A 19459-nucleotide genomic window follows, 5' to 3' on the forward strand; every position below is an offset into this window, starting at 1 on the left:
TAGGCATATCAACTCATAACATGTACAATTTATAAACGATAACCAGGGCTAGCGCCCACAGGCTGCTCCCACCGTTATCCTAGTGTTCATGGCTCCCAGTGGCCAAATCACGCTCTGTGCGCTAATAGTATGTACGACACCCGTAATACCAACATTGACACGATACAATTCTCGGGAGCACTTAGTCCCATCACAAACATATAACCGGGTGCAGTTTTCTTACCTTTAGCTTTCAGATGAATTAGTTACGGGCGATACTCCTTGAGCGCGATCCGATCTTCAAGCCCTAGCTTAACACCTAGTCACAACCATGATAAAGAATACCATTAACAATCTTAAATGAGTTCCCAAGTCAAGTTCTAGTACCCGGAACATTGAAATTCACCAAGTATGGTAAAAGACTCAACCCCGAGCACCTTAGGTTAAATTCCCAAGCCTAAAATCTCAAAATCCCAAAATCCCTTAAGCGCCACGGCATAGGCCACCCATGCCACGGCATGGCCCCCAAACAGAACCCCCAAAGGCTCAAAAACAGGTAAGGGCCGCGACATTGCTTGGGCCATGCCGCGGCCCGCCCTTCTTCTTCAGCATGCAACACTTTCGAAGGGCCGCGGCTCACCAAGAACCATGCCGCGGCCCGACCCTTCGAACCCAGAAAAAACCACCATTTTCAAACTCTAAACCTCACCTTAAACCATCCCAAAGCCCCCAACTCAAAACCAATTAATAATAACAACATTAGAATGATTTAGACAATGCAATCCAACCAAAAATCCAGCCTAAGACTCACCAAAACCCCCAATTCCAACTTCTGAAATTTCAAACCTACAGAACTCAAAACCAGCCATGAAAACTCTCAAATTCAACCATCAAACTTTGAATTAAACCTTACCTCAGCTGTAGAATCGATTCTCCAAGAGTCCCCTGACCTATCTTCCAAATTCCAAGCCTCAATTTCCACCTTGAATGTCAAAACCATAACCATTTAAAACTCAGCCATTTTCTTTAAATTCCTAACCTTAGAAACGAAAAATCAGAACTTACCTTAGCTCTATCTCAGACCTTGATCAGTTCCTGAGCTAACCCTTCAGATTATTCCCTTCAATTCCCAAGAACACAGCTCAATTCCAGCTATTTCCTCTCAAATTCAGAAGTTCTTCCTTAGCCAAGAGAAAAGAGAGAGAGAAAGAAAGTTAGGGTTGGTTTATAATTTTCTGTCTAGTATCTTCCTAAGTCTTCCAAGTATACCCTTAGTTTATTAAACTAATCCCAAAGCTCGGGGTGCCGGAAGCGTCCCCGAGGCCAAAACGGTAAAATCCCCCAATAATCCCGCCTAGACATCCTAACCTCAAATATATCTCCAATTATTTATTTTCATCACCGGATAGTCTAAATCACTACCCGATACCTAAAATACCCCTGACTTGTCCAAAGTCAATTATAATGCCCCGTTGTGACTTTTCCTGCTATCTAGCCCTAGGATCGCTTCGAGTCGCCGGCTGCAGAATTATCCACATCATAATGTGGTTCTCACATATATCTCAAACATATATATCGTATCATCATATAATATCACTAATTATCATAAACACACTATTAATCAATTATCATATAAGCATCATGAAACATATAATAACTCATTAAATCACAGTTATTCCAGTAATGCCCTCCTGGCACACTAATCAAGGCCCTTAAGCCTTATTAGTGTATTTGGGTCATTACAGGAACTATCTCTCTCACAAGAGCACCCACAAAAGAAGAAAATTGTACTGAGTTAGTAACAACTGGTTGATTGTGTGCTTATAAAAGAAGAAAAGAAGAAACGAAGTTGCACGAATCTTAAGTGTGCTTATAAACATGTCCTTAACTTAAATATAGTTGTAGATTATCGTCAATTTCCCAATTTATGTCTCTCATTAATGACTTGTTTTGTTGATTGTGTTCTCTTATTTGTCTTTGGCTAAGGACATAAATATAGTTTTGAAATACCCATGAAAGATAGGTTAAATGATCAAGCAATTGTTTGGTTGCTTGAAGAATCCGTCATCCGTCATCAAGTCAAGTAATTTTTTGGTTTATTAGTATATCGAATATAAATACTTTTTTTTTTGCTAGAATCATGTGTATATAATATATGTTATGACTTGTGTTTTAGTCCTGGCTTTAAGTTATATGCAGTTTTTTTCCATCAGAATATAAGTTATTTGACTTGATTTTATTCTTGAGTAATTAATGGAGGAATTATAGTTTCGGTTCTTGTTGGGATACATACTTTGTGGTAGTTGCAAGTCATTGTTATGCTATACAACAGTGGACATCTATTCATTTGTTTGCATTTTTTTTTCTGTTTTCAACTCTTTTATTAGTTATTGAATTGTAGTGTGCATCTTAGAGCATCTTATTAATTTAAGTATTGCTAAAATTTTGAATAATTGCTTAAATTTTGATGATTATTGGGATATTGATGGAAATATAGTTTTGTAAACCATGGGTAGAAACTAAGATGTTCGTGGTGATATTTTAATGGGGATGAGTTTTTGGATGGTAAGATAATTGAAAATGACAAGTACACAACACACAACCCAATTAGGTTTTATTTTAATCCTTTGCGTCTTCTGTGCTTCTTCTTCTTCTTCTTCTATTTTCGCTTATAAGCATTAAAGCCATAGCTTTTATATGAATTGAATGCTATGGAAATAACCCAAATTTGATTTAATTGAATGGAAATAACCCAGATCAAGATTTTGCTTTAATATTTTTAATCTCCTTTTTTTTATTCTATATATGTAGAAAAGATCACATTTTTTCATGTTTGTGTGCTATCCTACTACACATTTATGAAATCATGAATGGTTTGGATTGGTAGAGTGAGAGATATGGAAGCAGAAGACAACCACAACAAGGTTGATAAGTTCAAAGTTGGGTCATTAGCAACTCTAATGTACATACCTGACTTCATAACTCATGACCAACACACCATTTTAAACAATGTAAAACGTCTTTCCCTTTCTTAATTAGTTTCTTCTCCCATTACATATGTCATTTGTGTTTTCTTATTATTCTCTTTATTTTTTAAGATCAATGGAGCTCCTCAATCAAAGTGGAAGTCTTTGAAGAACAGAAGGCTACAGAATTGGGATTTGTTCACATTAAATCCTTACTTTAATTTGAATTTTCTATCCTTTTTTATTCACGGATGGTTCTTCCTAATAGGTGGTATTGTGCATGAAAAGGGTCTTTTGTCACAACAATGTAAGTAGCAAAATCTTTAGACATCATGTTATGATATTTTAACATATTTTCTTGTTGCATTCTCAATGGAAAAATTGAAGCTATGCAGTGTATTTAAGTCTTTATCTAAGTGGGAATGAAGAGAACAAATAGAGGGATTCAATCGAATTAATATGAATGAATCACTAAATTATGAGCTACCAAAATGAGGATCAAGATCAGGACTTGTTATAAATTTTCTTTTTTGACTTCTCTAAATTTATGTATGTGTGTTCTTCATCTTTGCTTGCAATTTTACAATCATTTGAAAGCTACTTTACTTTACTAGCTAACGATACATCTCTGATTTTCTCTGTGTAGTTTAATACATAAATTTCTACTTATTTATGAATAAGCCTAGTTGTTATATTAAACTTATTGAAATCAATGAGGTTTTCCTCCTTTAATTCTGCTTCAATTCCTGATTCTCTGTTAGTTACTGCTCATTCTTCCTTATTTCCCTTGTCCTACTCTCTTCTCTGTCTTCTTTAAATCTTTGCACTCTTTTAGTTGTCCTCAGGAATGGAAACATCATTGATGTTATCATGATTATGAGTGTATGTTTTGCTAGATATTAATGGCACATTTTTTTTTAAATATCAATCATATCAGGGATGCCTTTGAATATGTGCGATAATTTGTTCAAAAGAATTGATAAAATAGATCTCATGCTCAACTCTTTGTGAAGTCACTCTTGATGGGAAGGCATGTTTTGGAGGCTTGGAGTTCTTGTATGCTTTAGTATGGGATTATTATGTGTGTTCAACTAAATACAACCTAATAAGTCATAATGATCAAAGTACACATTTCTTATGTATTAGGACCCTTAAACATAATCCTTGAAACAATTATTTATTTAAAAATGCAAGCATTTATCATCCAGTTACCTTTACAAGCCACATTTCAAATTATTACCTTAGATATTTCCGTTGTGTCCCGGAATAGAACTGTAATGGCCAAGTCAAGGATAGTACATGCAATGCGAGCTATAGTTTTGTAAACCATGGGCTACTGCTATTGGTCTAAATGGATGTGAGCTGTTGTGCAAGAGCAATTGTTCATGTGTTGCATATGTTTACTCAAATGACAGGGGAGGGAAACCAAGCTATTGTTTTGTGTAATTATATTTTTGATGTTTTGGGTAATTATATCTGACTTAGAACTCATGGAAGCATTATCAGATTATGCATTTTTCCAATCACAATTCATATGTATAATGTTTTATTATTCAAACGCTAAGGTTGGGGACGCGAAAACTACCCTTATTCACACCCCAGACGAGATATCTATCTATATAATCAAACCAATTCAAGCAAACACAATTTATTTGTAAGATGATAATACATAATTCTATATAAAATCTGACATCATTTCTCATATAAAAGCTTACCTAACCATCTATCAATACCAAGTAAAATAATTCCAACAACACACAATAAATTTTCTTCCTTTTATCACTGCAACACACAAACAAATTTTCCAGAACCTACTTCTCTAAGACACAAGTTTTCAACTTATCACCGCAACACACAATTTTAATCTTAGAACCTACTTTTCTATGAATGAATATTTAAGATATTCAAACTCCTCTAACATTTGTATGATATTAATAAAAGAATTAAGAGAACATACTTCCGTACCTCTTGCAATAAATAATCAAGTTAATTAACTTTGCAATGCTACTTGCCAATTCGATCCACAACCTAAATAATATAATCAATACCTAAAAGATTAATACATAATTAAAATTAAATGATACAATAAAACCATAAAATTCATGAAATTACTTGTTACGAGTCTTAAAATCATAAACTATATTCATTAATGGTTCAAACTTAACATAAAGAAACATATTCCAACTCAAATGTATAAAAAAATTATCATTTTCATAATCATCATCATTTCCGCTCATTCTATCTTAAATTCAGCTACTAAAATACTTAAATAAACAGTATTTCAGCAACTTAAAAACAATATGTAACAAAAAAAATAAACAGAGTAGCAGCCAAAAATAAGACTTTTTATTGCTGGATAAGATCAAAGCAAAGCAAACCTTTCAAGAATTTGATGAGCCCTGGAAGCGATGCGCTTCAAATACTGCAACAGAACATGTACAATTTTTTTATGCCGAGCAAAAGTTTTGTGAACTGAAAGTGGCAGGTTAAGTAATTTTGTATAACCTGTTGGGAGATAACTAGGAATATTAGCATAGGCAGGCCAATTTCTACACAGCTAGCAAGTTGCATACAGAACAAGGAAAAAAGAAAGTGTTATTAAGGGCTTTTTAATAATGTTATGTTATGAAAGCATAAAAGTAACAGAGTTTTTCTGGACATTACAAGTGGGAATCCCCTTGCAAAGAGCCCAAGACCCACAATAGAAACCAGTGGCACGATTATATAGGACTAAATAAGTTGCAGGGGAAAGCATTGTGAGATAGGCCAGACAAACATTACAATCACAATTATGAAAGATGTCGAGAGTTGAAGGTCAAAATAGTGTTTTTAGGTGTTATTTGGGTTATTGATAACTTAAAAATCTGTTTTAAAAGGCCCAATAAAAGCCCCAAAAAATCCTAGGCTTATGACCCCTAACTTGATATGTGTCTCTAATTTTTTTAAAATTGACATTGTTTGCATATATTTTAGAAAATTATCATTTTACATATAGGAAAATAATAATACAAATATTATTTACAACATTGAAGGCTATGGGCTCCAGTAATAATAAAAATGATATTTTAGAAAAATATAAGAATTTTACTTTAGTTTGGATTTCTAATACTCTGATTATGTGAATCCCACAATTATATTGTTTTGCTGTCCAATCATATTATTCCTTCTAACATTAGTGATACAAAATATATACTATGCTCACATCAATTTGGTTGGTGCTCTATCTAGTTAAGAGTTTGTACTTTGTAGTAAATAAATTAAATTTAAACATTTATATGTAATATATATTTATTTTTTTACTAAATCCTAATGGTTGAAACTGTTGTCTGCTAGTCAAGACCAATGGTTTATAGTCAAAATAGTGTTTTTAGGTGTTATTTGGGTTAGTCCTTGATAACTTTCTGTCAAGAAAACTGTTGACCCAAGATTTGGCCAACTGACACGGAGTCAGAATATGCTTGATATGAATGAAAGAGATGAGAAGAACGTAATGACAAAAGTAAATAAGACACAGTATTTTATAGTAGTTCGGCCCCAGGATCTGGTAATGACCTACGTCCACTTAGAATGATATTGATATAAAACCAGAAGAGTGATCAAAGAACTAGGGTTTAATGAGTTTCACCACTTTCTGAAGAACAATACAATATTCCTAGGATAATTACTATAATCTCTCACGATTCCCAAAGCAAAAAGAAAAGTCCCCTCCCTTGAGCTATCTCTTGCTATTTATAGGCTCAAGGGGGATTACAAAAGATTGTTACAGATATTCTTTCCTGAATAATCGGATACTCAGGAGATTGTATGAGATAAATTCGGGATTCATAAAGATCTTCCCATAAATGTCGCCTTGTACACGGAACTATCGACCAGACTGGTCGCAGGTAAGACAGGCTTGCACTGCTTCTAATGTGTCCCCTGGTCGATACTCTAGTAAAACGTTTCCAGGTGTCAGCCACGTGTCCAGGGATCACTTGCCACATCACCAATGCTAATTTTATGGATAACATTTGCCCCCCAAGTTTATTTATCACGAGCAGTAAATAAACTTTTGAACGAACGACTCTTCGGTAACCCCACCTGACGTGTCAGAACCCTTCGTGTGTTCTTGAAAAAAGCAACCTACCTCTGTCCAATCACGTCCTTTCGGTTCCCCAGAAAAGATTTCAACGGCCATCCTGCTTCCCCATACTTTGAAAAAGGGAAACTAATGATTACACTTTTTACTATCAGAGACAAACTTATATAAGACCTTCGAAGTCTTTATTTTCTTTTTACGCACGCCATCGTCTTCACAAGAAAACCTAAAATCCAGAGCCCTTAACGTTCCTGAAGACCGTTCCATCTGCACATTCAGGACCCCGTCTGAGAGCTCCTTGATCTCCGAAGATCTTTCTTCCATCTCCACGATCACTTTTCTTGGTAAGTTTCCGAGTTCCCACGCTTCTAATTTTTTGTGGTGCATGCTTCTGACTGTGTACTGTTTCTGGCTTGAGACGCTTGTAGACAGAATATTTTGTAGGCAAAATAGGGTTACGAGTTAGTTGAAAATCCGGGATCATGCTTTTTAGGACGTAAAATCGAAGTAAAAATTCGATCTTTTAGGCTAGTTGAAAAATAAATATTTCCCGCCCTAAGGGGAGTTGAAAAAGCTTTTTCAGAAAAACTTTTTACTTTCACCCTTTGATCCGTTTTTCAAACTGCTCGTGTAGAAAAATTTAGCTTTTTGTTAGAATGCTGTTGTATAAAAACTTAATTTTTATACTCGACCAGCGTTATGCTAAAAAGCTTTTAAAAGTTTTCTATCCTCACCTCCCCATTCTTCTGTATGCAGACTTTAATGCCAGATTTGTGGGGAGGTGAAAGGCCTATTGACGACGACCTTCTCGCCCAACTGCTCGAGGGAGAAGAACAACCAGCTGACCGTGTCCACGAGATCCCTTTTTCGCGATCCTTTTCCAGACCCCATCCTTCTCCTTCAATGGCCCGTTTCAAATCTTCAAGCAAGAAAAGACCCGAGTCTGAAAACAACCCAAATTCTCCTACCTGGCCTAATTCGCAGGCAAGGGCTCCCTCGACCAGTGGTCGAGAAAATCTTGTTCCTGACCCTAATATCCAAATTAGGGCCAGCCCTCGCCATCACAACTTGCCTGATGTCGAGTGGTATACTTCCCCAGCCAGTTCAGTAACTCTTCGAATGATTGCTAACTGTTTCAGGAGATTTCCTCTCACAGGGGTTTCCATTATACGTCCTGCCGCAGACCAGAGGGCTAACCTCCCCGGAGGTGTAAACATTGCCTGGTCTCGGTATCATATTGAGGCAGGAGCTTATCTCCCTCTTCATCCCTTTTTTGTGGGGGTGGCCAATTATTTCGGTGTCGCCCCCTTCCAAATAACTCCAAACAGATATAGAATGCTGGCCGCACTCTATATCCTGTATAAACTTAAGAAATGGCCAGAACCTTCACCCCACGAGGTCAACTATCTCTTTGACCTCAAATCTAACCCGCAACAACACGGAACGGGTTTCTTCCATTTTTGTCACCAGGAAACCAATCGAACATTCTTGAGTGACACTACGTATATCTCAAATGTGGGGCAGTATAATAAGGAGTACTTCCTTACCCCGGACATAACCAGCAACAACTTGGCCTTCACCCGAGGAGGTAAGTGTTTGTCTCCAACTGGTCGATACTTTTCGCCGATGTGTTCCCTTCCATTTTTCTTAAACTGTCATCTGTTTTTCAAGCCCCTGGTTACGCCCGAATCCAACACCAGACATGGTGTTGAGGTCCAACACTTTGGCCAGGATTTCTGACGCAGCAAAAAGCGTCAAGACCCTGGTGACTGAAGAAAACTTGAGGCTGTCTGGCCTCCTGGCTCATCGCCATGAAACTAGAGGGTCCATGGTGGACGAAGCCACTGCCGAGGGGGTTCCCGAGCAGCAACCCCCTGTGTCTCCTCGGAGGAGGAGGCCAACGGGGATTACTATTAGGGAGCCCACGGGCAATCCTTCCGCAGAAAGGCCTTCTGCTCCCCAAGGCAAGGGGAAACAAAAGGCCAAAGAGCCAGCTATGGACTTGGGAGAGTCCTCTGATGAGAACGGTAACACTATTTTACTTTTAAATGGTTTGCCAATTCCCTGTCATTTGTTCGACGAGGAAGGAAACTTTACATATACTCCAAAATTAGGGCCAGACTTCTTCATGCCAGATAATGAGTATATGACTAATAGAGTCAGTAGTGTAACGACCAGTAGTTGTTGCTCGGGTATTCACTTTGTTTCCTTTCTTCTGTTGCATATAATACATTTTCATCTGCCTCTTATTCTTATCAGTTTCCTGTGTTTACTTGCATGCAAATATGGCAACTCCCAATATCTTTGACATGTACCAGGCCGAGGAGGAAGAGGAGGTTCCCCAACTCCAGCGGAGATCCAAGAGGAGAACTGGTGAATCCAGCCGAGGCCCTCCAGCCAAGAAGGGTCGAACAGAAGACCTTCCCAAGGACGCGCCAACTGGGCAAACTCCTGGGCCAACGGGGCAAACTCATCCACAAGCTCCAACTGAGAAGCAGACTCCTCCTGCCCCACCAAATCCTCTGGCTGTGCCCACTAGAGAGGAAGTTACTCGTGAAGAAGCTCTCGGGTCCAAACTCATGAGCCGTGCCCTTCGATCAGCCAGGGATCGCCTTGACCGCATTGGTAAAGGTGACCGTGTCAGAGATGCAATGGTCGAGGCTGAAAACATGGGGGCTGACCAGGTTCTGAACAGGGCCCTGAATGAAATCTCTAGTGTGAGTACTTCTTCACATTTTAAGCCTTAGTCTTTTATTCTTCACAGCAGGTTCTAACTTTTTCCTTTATTCACAGGCCTTGCTATCTGCTATCACTGCTCGCACTCGTATCCAGGCTTCCATTAAGCAGGCCAAGGCAAAGGCCACTGAGAGGCATCAAGTGAAGGCAGCTGAGGAGCTTTCGGCTGCAGAGGCCAGGCACGCCAAGGAGTTGGAGGCACTGGCTCGAGAGAGGGATGCTGCGGTGACCAAACTATCAGAGGCTGAAGCCGCAAAAGATGCTGCGGTGAAGTTGAGGCAGCAGTATCGAGAGTCCAATCAAACCCATCTTCGCGAGATCAAGCATTTGGGAGAGACACTCAAGTCCAAGGACGAGGCTATTGTCACTCTTGAAGGCAAGGTGAAGCAGCTGGTGTAACGCCCTACTTCCTTAGAGCCGTTACTAAGTGAGTTTTTAAGACAAAACAGTGTCCAATGAACTCGCTAACCGAGGTTTTGAAACAAAAGTGTGACTAATTAAAAGTTAAGGCTGTAATCTTTGAAAATGCGTCGTTTCATTAAAACTTCTATTATTAAACATTTGGGATCCCAAAATAAGGTTTGAAAACTAATTACTTCTTGAAATAAGGTTACAGTTGAGAAATCATAAAATCATAGATTATTACAGCCATTTTCGAATAAACCCCCAACCAAAGCAGTCGGGCAGGCCAAACATGTACGCGTCGCTTCACGCTCTCCGTACTCATGGTTGGTTGACTCAGTCATTGCCCTTACCTACAACACAGAGCACCCGTGACCCGAAGCCCAGCAAGAAAACTCATGCAGAACATAACATATGCAATGTATACAGTTTATCATAACAGATAATCCACAAATAAACAAGTCAACCATTAGACTAAGAAAACACGGCCATGCCGCCCCAGAAACCTTACCAAAGCCCTGGGGTATCGGTTCTCACCGTAAGGATAACTCATGTATCCACCGGGCCCTGCCTTGACTATAGCATCCCATGTGCTAGGTGTTACTTCCGGCCCCGCTGCCGTACCCGGCCTACGCCGTTCTCGGCCCTTGCCGTTCAATTTACTATAATCACACATATAGCATAACACAACAACATTCCAATAAATATTAATTCATTTAAGTCTACACCCTAACATGTAATGCAATATAGGGCCATGCCTGGCAATCACCTCATCATGCAATATAGGGCCGTGCCCCGCAATCACACTATGGGCCCACGCCCTATCCTACGGGTGATATAGTTTTCTTACCTGCACTCCGAGCCTCCTGATGCACTAAAGCCGCGAGCACGGTCCTCAAGCACGAGCCTCTCCAATAGCCTAGTCACAACACACATAAAACACTTTTTAATACTAACCAACCCAAAACCACTTCCCGGGACCAATCCCGCACTCTCGGGACCTCTAATTCCCTAAAACAATACACCGGAACCATCCCCCGAGTCCCCGGGCAAGAGCCCTAAAAACCAGAATTTTGCCTGCCAAAATGGCCTAGGGCCACGGCACTCCCCTCAAGGTTCGCGGTGCCCAGCGACCTACCCCTCTCCTGATGCAACCTCGCGCCGCGGCGCCCAAGAACAGGGCCGCGACGCTCATACGCGAACCCAGATTTCTGGGTTTTCCCATGCGTTTTTCCCGAGCTTCAACCTCTCCAAATCACCCCAAACAAATACCTCAACCCCAAAATCAAATCAAAACCTCATATAAACCATCTAACAACCCATAAACACTAGATTCAAGCTCAAAACACAAACATACCCAACAATCCACCCTTAGATTGCAAAAATCAGCAACTTCAAACTAAAACTTTAAAAACTTTACTCAAGCTTCAAATTTCTCAAATCAAAACATAAATCAAACTTAAATATGCATAAGTTCCTTACCTTAAGTAGAGAATTCACCCAAAAGCCTCCTTGATCTCCTCCTAAACTCCCACTTCAGCCCATTTTTCTCTTCTTCTTCTTCTTCTCATTGCCCTAACTTTCTTTCTCTTTATTTTTAACAAAACCATCAAATAACTCAAATGCCCAAACCGTGTACCCTATAATCCCAGCTGAAACTTGTCTAAACCCCTTGCCAAATGACCATGCTACCCCTCCAAATGATCCTTTCCCAACTAAGCCCTCAAGGGTACTCTAGTCCTTTCACTAATATTTCATTTCTACCATTTTCTATCTAGAACTTGTTACTCTCAGCAGTAACTAATGGTTACCCAGGTTACTAAATCTCCAATAACCATTACCTGCTAAATCTCAACTTAACCATAAAATTCCCAAGGTACCCCTAGGCTCCTCCCGAGCCGGGTATAGAAATCCCGTTGTGACTCTTAAGTTAACTAGCTCTCTAGGACCGTCTCGACACGTGCATCACAATAATAACACCACACTCACGCGGTACAATTCACAGAACACAATTATCACATATATGCCCTCAGCAGGCTAAAATTACAATTATGCCCTTCTAACACGATCCGGGCCTACATGCATACTATTATACATAGTCATGCATCTCAGATAAACAAATAGTCAGATAATCATGCTTTAAATCATAATCAAACATTTAACTCATCAAATCACACATAAATCCTATCATGCCCTCCTGGCACGCTAATCAAGGCCCTTAAGCCTTATTAGTTATTTTGGGTCGTTACAACTATCCCCTCCTCATAAAATTTCGTCCTCGAAATTTATCCAACATATCAGTCAGTAAACCCGCAACTCTGACCATAATTTCCAAGGCCCACCGCCTTTACTTTACTTTTCAATGACCCTCTCACAAGAGTAACAATCTTGCCCCTCAAGATTTTGTCTAATAGCCATGCTCTCGATAACTTCTTGTTTACACCGCAACCCTGCTGAAGCCTTAGGGTCTGCCTAGATTACAATGACCAATTCATTGTCTTATTCCTGATTCCAGAGATACTCAATAGTCGTCACCTCTACTAGGTGGGATCAGCTTGTAGGCCCTGCTGGCCTAACCCTTAGTACAACCTCAGAATTTTACATTGAATCAAGAGTCAGAACTCTTTCTTCTTTCTTTGAACGCCTCACAGATCCCCGTCTGTTATTACGCAGAGACGCAACTCTTTCCTTCCGGAACTTTATTTCCTCATAACTTAGCAATTTACCAGCTCTTTATTCTTTCAGATAGGCAGACACTCCTGCCTTAAGAAGTTTCAACGACCTCTTTGGCTTTCTCCTTGAACTAAAGTCAATCTGTAGTATTCACTATGTTTCATCTCTTATCATGTCCTATGTCGTGTTACCTTAACAAGACACTAGCGACTGCCACCACGACTAACTCGTCAGGGATTACACTTCCCTTAATACCTCAAGTATTCGCCAACTCAGCGCTCAATTCTTTAAAATATCCGATAAACTTTCAGACTGTCATTTCACTTGCAATCAACTGATAATCCCAGATTCCCACTCTGTTCCTTTCGTTTACTAAATCCATTCCAAAACTTAAAATACTATAGGGTCTCAATTCGATATCATCGATGCTCCATCCTGAAACCAGTTCACTTGACCTAACTACATTAACTCCATCCATTGAGTTAAAAAATTTCATGTCCAAACGTCTTACTTAAGGTCCATTGTGGTCTATCCCCACGATGCACCACCACATCACCTAACCCCTCAGGGTCTAAAGGAAAACACTAGATTCTGTCACCCGCTCGACCCTCCTGGTACGACGTACCCAAGGAGGTGGAATGATATCCATTCAGAATTCTCGTTCAAAAACCAAATCTAATTGGATCCTTCATCCATCCCTGGTATCCCAACTTGTACGACCCTAACAGGGTTCTTTCCTGTTTCAACCAAAGCCGGCACTTCGGATTCTATAGCTCAGTGACACTCACCAGCTAATCATACCTACTAACGTTACGCCAATATCAGTCGTTGCCTTGTCCACTCTATTACAGTCTATGGCGTTATTCCTTGACTGACACACGCCTCTCAGTTAGGAGTTCCGCTTCCAATTATATCTCCCCTCGCTCAATCGAGGATTTCAAACACTGATCATCCGTCTATTACTTTTCACCACATCTGTGTCTCAACGTTAACCTTTCTCACTAATACCCAAGACTTAAGTACCTTATGCCATGCACAACAGTCGACTTAACGTTCCAAGTATATCAACCATGATCCATTCAGCCACCTCCCGCAAGGTTCAACCCATCCTCGCGTCAATTATTCTTGGGCGTGCCCAATCGTGATGCACTCCCACATTTCCATAACCCTACCATAGATCAAGTCCTTTATGCAATCACTCTTTACTTAACCAAAACATACGCATATTCCAGTATTACCAGATACTAAGCAATCTTACCTTGTCTTCTGAATTTCTTTCTGATTTGACACCACTCAGTCCGTCTGTTCCTCAAGTTTTACTGTTCTGCTCATCTCTGATGTAGCTGTCCCCGGAGGTGCTTATGCAATAGATGACGCGCTTACCAGTCTTGTTATGCTTTCTGTTCTTCAAACGTTCTTCATTAGCTTCTTTGTGACTTCAGATCAAATCTCCTCATACCTGTCCTTTCTCCTTGTAGCTCTAGTCTGAGTACTCCTGACGACACCCAAACTAACAATCCGTAGAACCTTACCTGAGACTCCGCCTTCTGGGTACAAACGTCTTTCGCATAGTGATTTGCTCACCATTTCCGTCTGGGAGTAATCCACATGCACTGCTCGTGAGCTTGAAGGGGACTTGTCCATACCGTACATGCATTCTCTGCCTAAAGAACCTACCTGTGCTGCTGTAGCTTGAACCATTCCAGAACCTTTGTTACCAACTCCTCACACCCTACCCGGTGTAAGCTAGACAATTCACGAAATGCCTCTGTCCTTGGTTTCCAACTAGTAATAACCAGGTTATAGATCAACTCTTGGGGACATCGCCCCATCTTGTATTCAACATTGTACCTTTCGTTCTAACCCGACGATACTAGCAATCCTCGCAGTATAACACACTGTCTACACCAGGCTCAGATTCCTTCGATTGCTTCAACAGACTTTCTGTCGGCCAAACCGTCTTTCACCACATTCCTCATACCAATCCTATATGTAGTTCGACCTTGCAGTACTCCCAACTCTTTCTTTACATACCCACACCACTTTCCACGGGTCAGCTTAGTTCCCACTCAGTCTCCTTTACATACTCCAGATGATATCCTCAACAATTCATCTGCCAGAGTTTCTAATTCCTTCTCAATAAGCATTATTGTCCTCAGCCTCCCGAATAGCACCTTTGAGGCAACCTCTCTATGTCCATCACCCTCTCGGAGCACTCTCCGCACCGAGCCCTTCCAGTTCGTTACTTGCCCAAAGCATAAGCTCGTCAGTCAAATACTCCTCCTTGAGGACTCAGCCTCGAACTTGTAATGTATCGACGCATTCCAGTTCTCCGTTTCCCTCACCATGGGAAATCCATCCTAACATCTCAAGTCATTCTACGCAGAAGTCACGCCCTCACCTGACCTCCTCCCAGGTGGCATCCTTTCCCTTATGCATACACAATAACCTCCCTAGTTCCTGTCACCAACTTGATAACTACCTCTTCCATCAGGCTTCTTTCCAATCTCAAATCAGGTGCCCAAGCACTGTCTGGGGTCCTTCTACCTCAAAATTGAGAATCCGACCTCGCTGCGTTCTATCAACACAAGTACCATCTTATCAATCAGACTTTTCCCTCTTTCTGGCAAACCAGAAGCCATAGAACTATCCGGGGTTCCTTTAACTCGAATATCACGAATCTAACTTTACTAATTCTATCCCAAGAAGCACCACCATAGCAACTCTAACACTCATGCTCTAGACATCAACCATTAGTTCCTCGAACCACATGGCCCTCTCCGCCATCCACATGCAGACGATAAGTCCTTACATCAGAGCGGCCCAAATTCCCTGGACTATCCCCGAGTTCCATCCTTAAATGGGTCGCCACCATTTCTGGATACATCCGTCAGTATAAATTCCCAAAATGAATTATCCAATTCACCAAACCCATTGTTCTACACTGTTGTTACTCTATCAGTCCAAACCAAACTTATAAGTCCACCAGTCTCCACAGTTCAAATCACGTCTTTATAACCTCTAACAATTCATCATCTAGGTTCTTCCCAACCCATTAAGCCAGTACCTCAGCCCGAGTACCCTTTCCAGGCATCTCCCTGCCTCAACATTTAACACAACCCTCTAATCAGGATCTCTCATCCTCTTAACCAGGGGTGGATTTAACTCTGCCCATCTATTGATAAATTCCTTTGTCAGCCTGTACTCTCCTCAAAACCCGAGGATAACACCCTTTAAGCCTTTCCTTTAATACTCTTTTCTGTCCATACCCTCACAGTAAGCCAACACTGGTAACCTTACTGTCGAAACATCTAAATCAGTTATTTCCCCAGAGAAAATCCGCTGTTCTTCTATCCCATCCCAACCAATAAACTCCGCAACTTACTCACACACTAGTGACCCTCTGCTGCTGCTATCAGGGATATTTGGAGATCTCAACTCCAACCTATCTAGAATCCCCCTTTCAACCCAATATCAGGTCCACTAACCCTTCTAGGAACCAACAACACGAGTTCATCTGTCAAAACTGACCAAACTCCTGAACTTTGTGGTTCCCACTCTGAACCAAACCACCACTAGGTCCAAATATCCACAGGTGTAATGCACACACAAGCATATACTAGGTCATATCCACAATGCCATACATTTAGTTACCAAATTTTATCACCACTAAGTATATCCATACTCATCATGCTTCATACAAGCCAATATATAGATATATCATATGAATTTAATCCAGAAAATTAACCACATACACTCAATATGCGAACCATTATGCCAATATTCATCCACATGCATAATAATGTTATTCAGCATGCATTAATCTCAACATGCAATAATCAAGGGCCCAGCCCAACAATATCTCCTGCACATGTCAACTCATTTCTCATGCTCCATATATATAAGCAGGCAAACAGGGCAATCAAACATATATTCAAGCATATTAATCATTCATACCAACCAACCCTGAGTCGAGCTTGTCATTGACAGCAAGCGTACATGTTCGGTCATTCTCCAGAACCAATAAACCTTGGCTCGCTCTGATACCAAGTTGTAACGCCCTACTTCCTTAGAGCCGTTACTAAGTGAGTTTTTAAGAAAAAACAGTGTCCAATGAACTCGCTAACCGAGGTTTTGAAACAAAAGTGTGACTAATTAAAAGTTAAGGTTGTAATCTTTGAAAATGCGTCGTTTCATTAAAACTTCTATTATTAAACATTTGGGATCCCAAAATAAGGTTTGAAAACTAATTACTTCTTGAAATAAGGTTACAGTTGAGAAATCATAAAATCATAGATTATTACAGCCATTTTCGAATAAACCCCCAACCAAAGCAGTCGGGCAGGCCAAACATGTACGCGTCGCTTCACGCTCTCCGTACTCATGGTTGGTTGACTCAGTCATTGCCCTTACCTGCAACACAGAGCACCCGTGAGCCGAAGCCCAGCAAGAAAACTCATGCAGAACATAACATATGCAATGTATACAGTTTATCATAACAGATAATCCACAAATAAACAAGTCAACCATTAGACTAAGAAAACACGGCCATGCCGCCCCAGAAACCTTACCAAAGCCCTGGGGTATCGGTTCTCACCGTAAGGATAACTCATGTATCCACCGGGCCCTGCCTTGACTATAGCATCCCATGTGCTAGGTGTTACTTCCGGCCCCGCTGCCGTACCCGGCCTACGCCGTTCTCGGCCCTTGCCGTTCAATTTACTATAATCACACATATAGCATAACACAACAACATTCCAATAAATATTAATTCATTTAAGTCTACACCCTAACATGTAATGCAATATAGGGCCATGCCTGGCAATCACCTCATCATGCAATATAGGGCCGTGCCCCGCAATCACACTATGGGCCCACGCCCTATCCTACGGGTGATATAGTTTTCTTACCTGCACTCCGAGCCTCCTGATGCACTAAAGCCGCGAGCACGGTCCTCAAGCACGAGCCTCTCCAATAGCCTAGTCACAACACACATAAAACACTTTTTAATACTAACCAACCCAAAACCACTTCCCGGGACCAATCCCGCACTCTCGGAACCTCTAATTCCCTAAAACAATACACCGGAACCATCCCCCGAGTCCCCGGGCAAAAGCCCTAAAAACCAGAATTTTGCCTGCCAAAATGGCCTAGGGCCGCGGCACTCCCCTCAAGGTTCGCGGTGCCCAGCGACCTACCCCTCTCCTGATGCAACCTCGCGCCGCGGCGCCCAAGAACAGGGCCGCGACGCTCATACGCGAACCCAGATTTCTGGGTTTTCCCATGCGTTTTTCCCGAGCTTCAACCTCTCCAAATCACCCCAAACAAATACCTCAACCCCAAAATCAAATCAAAACCTCATATAAACCATCTAACAACCCATAAACACTAGATTCAAGCTCAAAACACAAACATACCCAACAATCCACCCTTAGATTGCAAAAATCAGCAACTTCAAACTAAAACTTTAAAAACTTTACTCAAGCTTCAAATTTCTCAAATCAAAACATAAATCAAACTTAAATATGCATAAGTTCCTTACCTTAAGTAGAGAATTCACCCAAAAGCCTCCTTGATCTCCTCCTAAACTCCCACTTCAGCCCATTTTTCTCTTCTTCTTCTTCTTCTCATTGCCCTAACTTTCTTTCTCTTTATTTTTAACAAAACCATCAAATAACTCAAATGCCCAAACCGTGTACCCTATAATCCCAGCTGAAACTTGTCTAAACCCCTTGCCAAATGACCATGCTACCCCTCCAAATGATCCTTTCCTAACTAAGCCCTCAATGGTACTCTAGTCCTTTCACTAATATTTCATTTCTACCATTTTCTATCTAGAACTTGTTACTCTCAGCAGTAACTAATGGTTACCCAGGTTACTAAATCTCCAATAACCATTACCCGCTAAATCTCAACTTAACCATAAAATTCCCAAGGTACCCCTAGGCTCCTCCCGAGCCGGGTATAGAAATCCCGTTGTGACTCTTAAGTTAACTAGCTCTCTAGGACCGTCTCGGCACGTGCATCACAATAATAACACCACACTCACGCGGTACAATTCACAGAACACAATTATCACATATATGCCCTCAGCAGGCTAAAATTACAATTATGCCCTTCTAACACGATCCGGGCTTACATGCATACTATTATACATAGTCATGCATCTCAGATAAACAAATAGTCAGATAATCATGCTTTAAATCATAATCATACATTTAACTCATCAAATCACACATAAATCCTATCATGCCCTCCTGGCACGCTAATCAAGGCCCTTAAGCCTTATTAGCTATTTTGGGTCGTTACAGCTGGAGCTTGACAACTCCAAAAATCTGGAAAAGTACAAGAGGACGACACTACGATGTTTCTACAACTTCTGGAAACATAATCAGGGTGCCGACTTCAGCTATCTTTCGGAGGAAGTCAGGACTGCTGAGTTGGCTCGCTGCACCTCTCAACTGGCCGAAGAGGAGGCAAGACTGAGGATCCCTGCTTCTCCAAGCATCGTTGGTGTAGAAGAAGAAGAAGTTGCCGAGGACGCAACCAACCAGGATGCTGCCCAGGACCCTCCGACCCCAAATGCCTCTTAAACTTTCCCATTTATTTTTTCTCTCTTTTTGGC

Source organism: Humulus lupulus, chromosome 6, assembly GCF_963169125.1.
Source record: "Humulus lupulus chromosome 6, drHumLupu1.1, whole genome shotgun sequence".
In the NCBI taxonomy this organism is placed as follows: domain Eukaryota; kingdom Viridiplantae; phylum Streptophyta; class Magnoliopsida; order Rosales; family Cannabaceae; genus Humulus; species Humulus lupulus.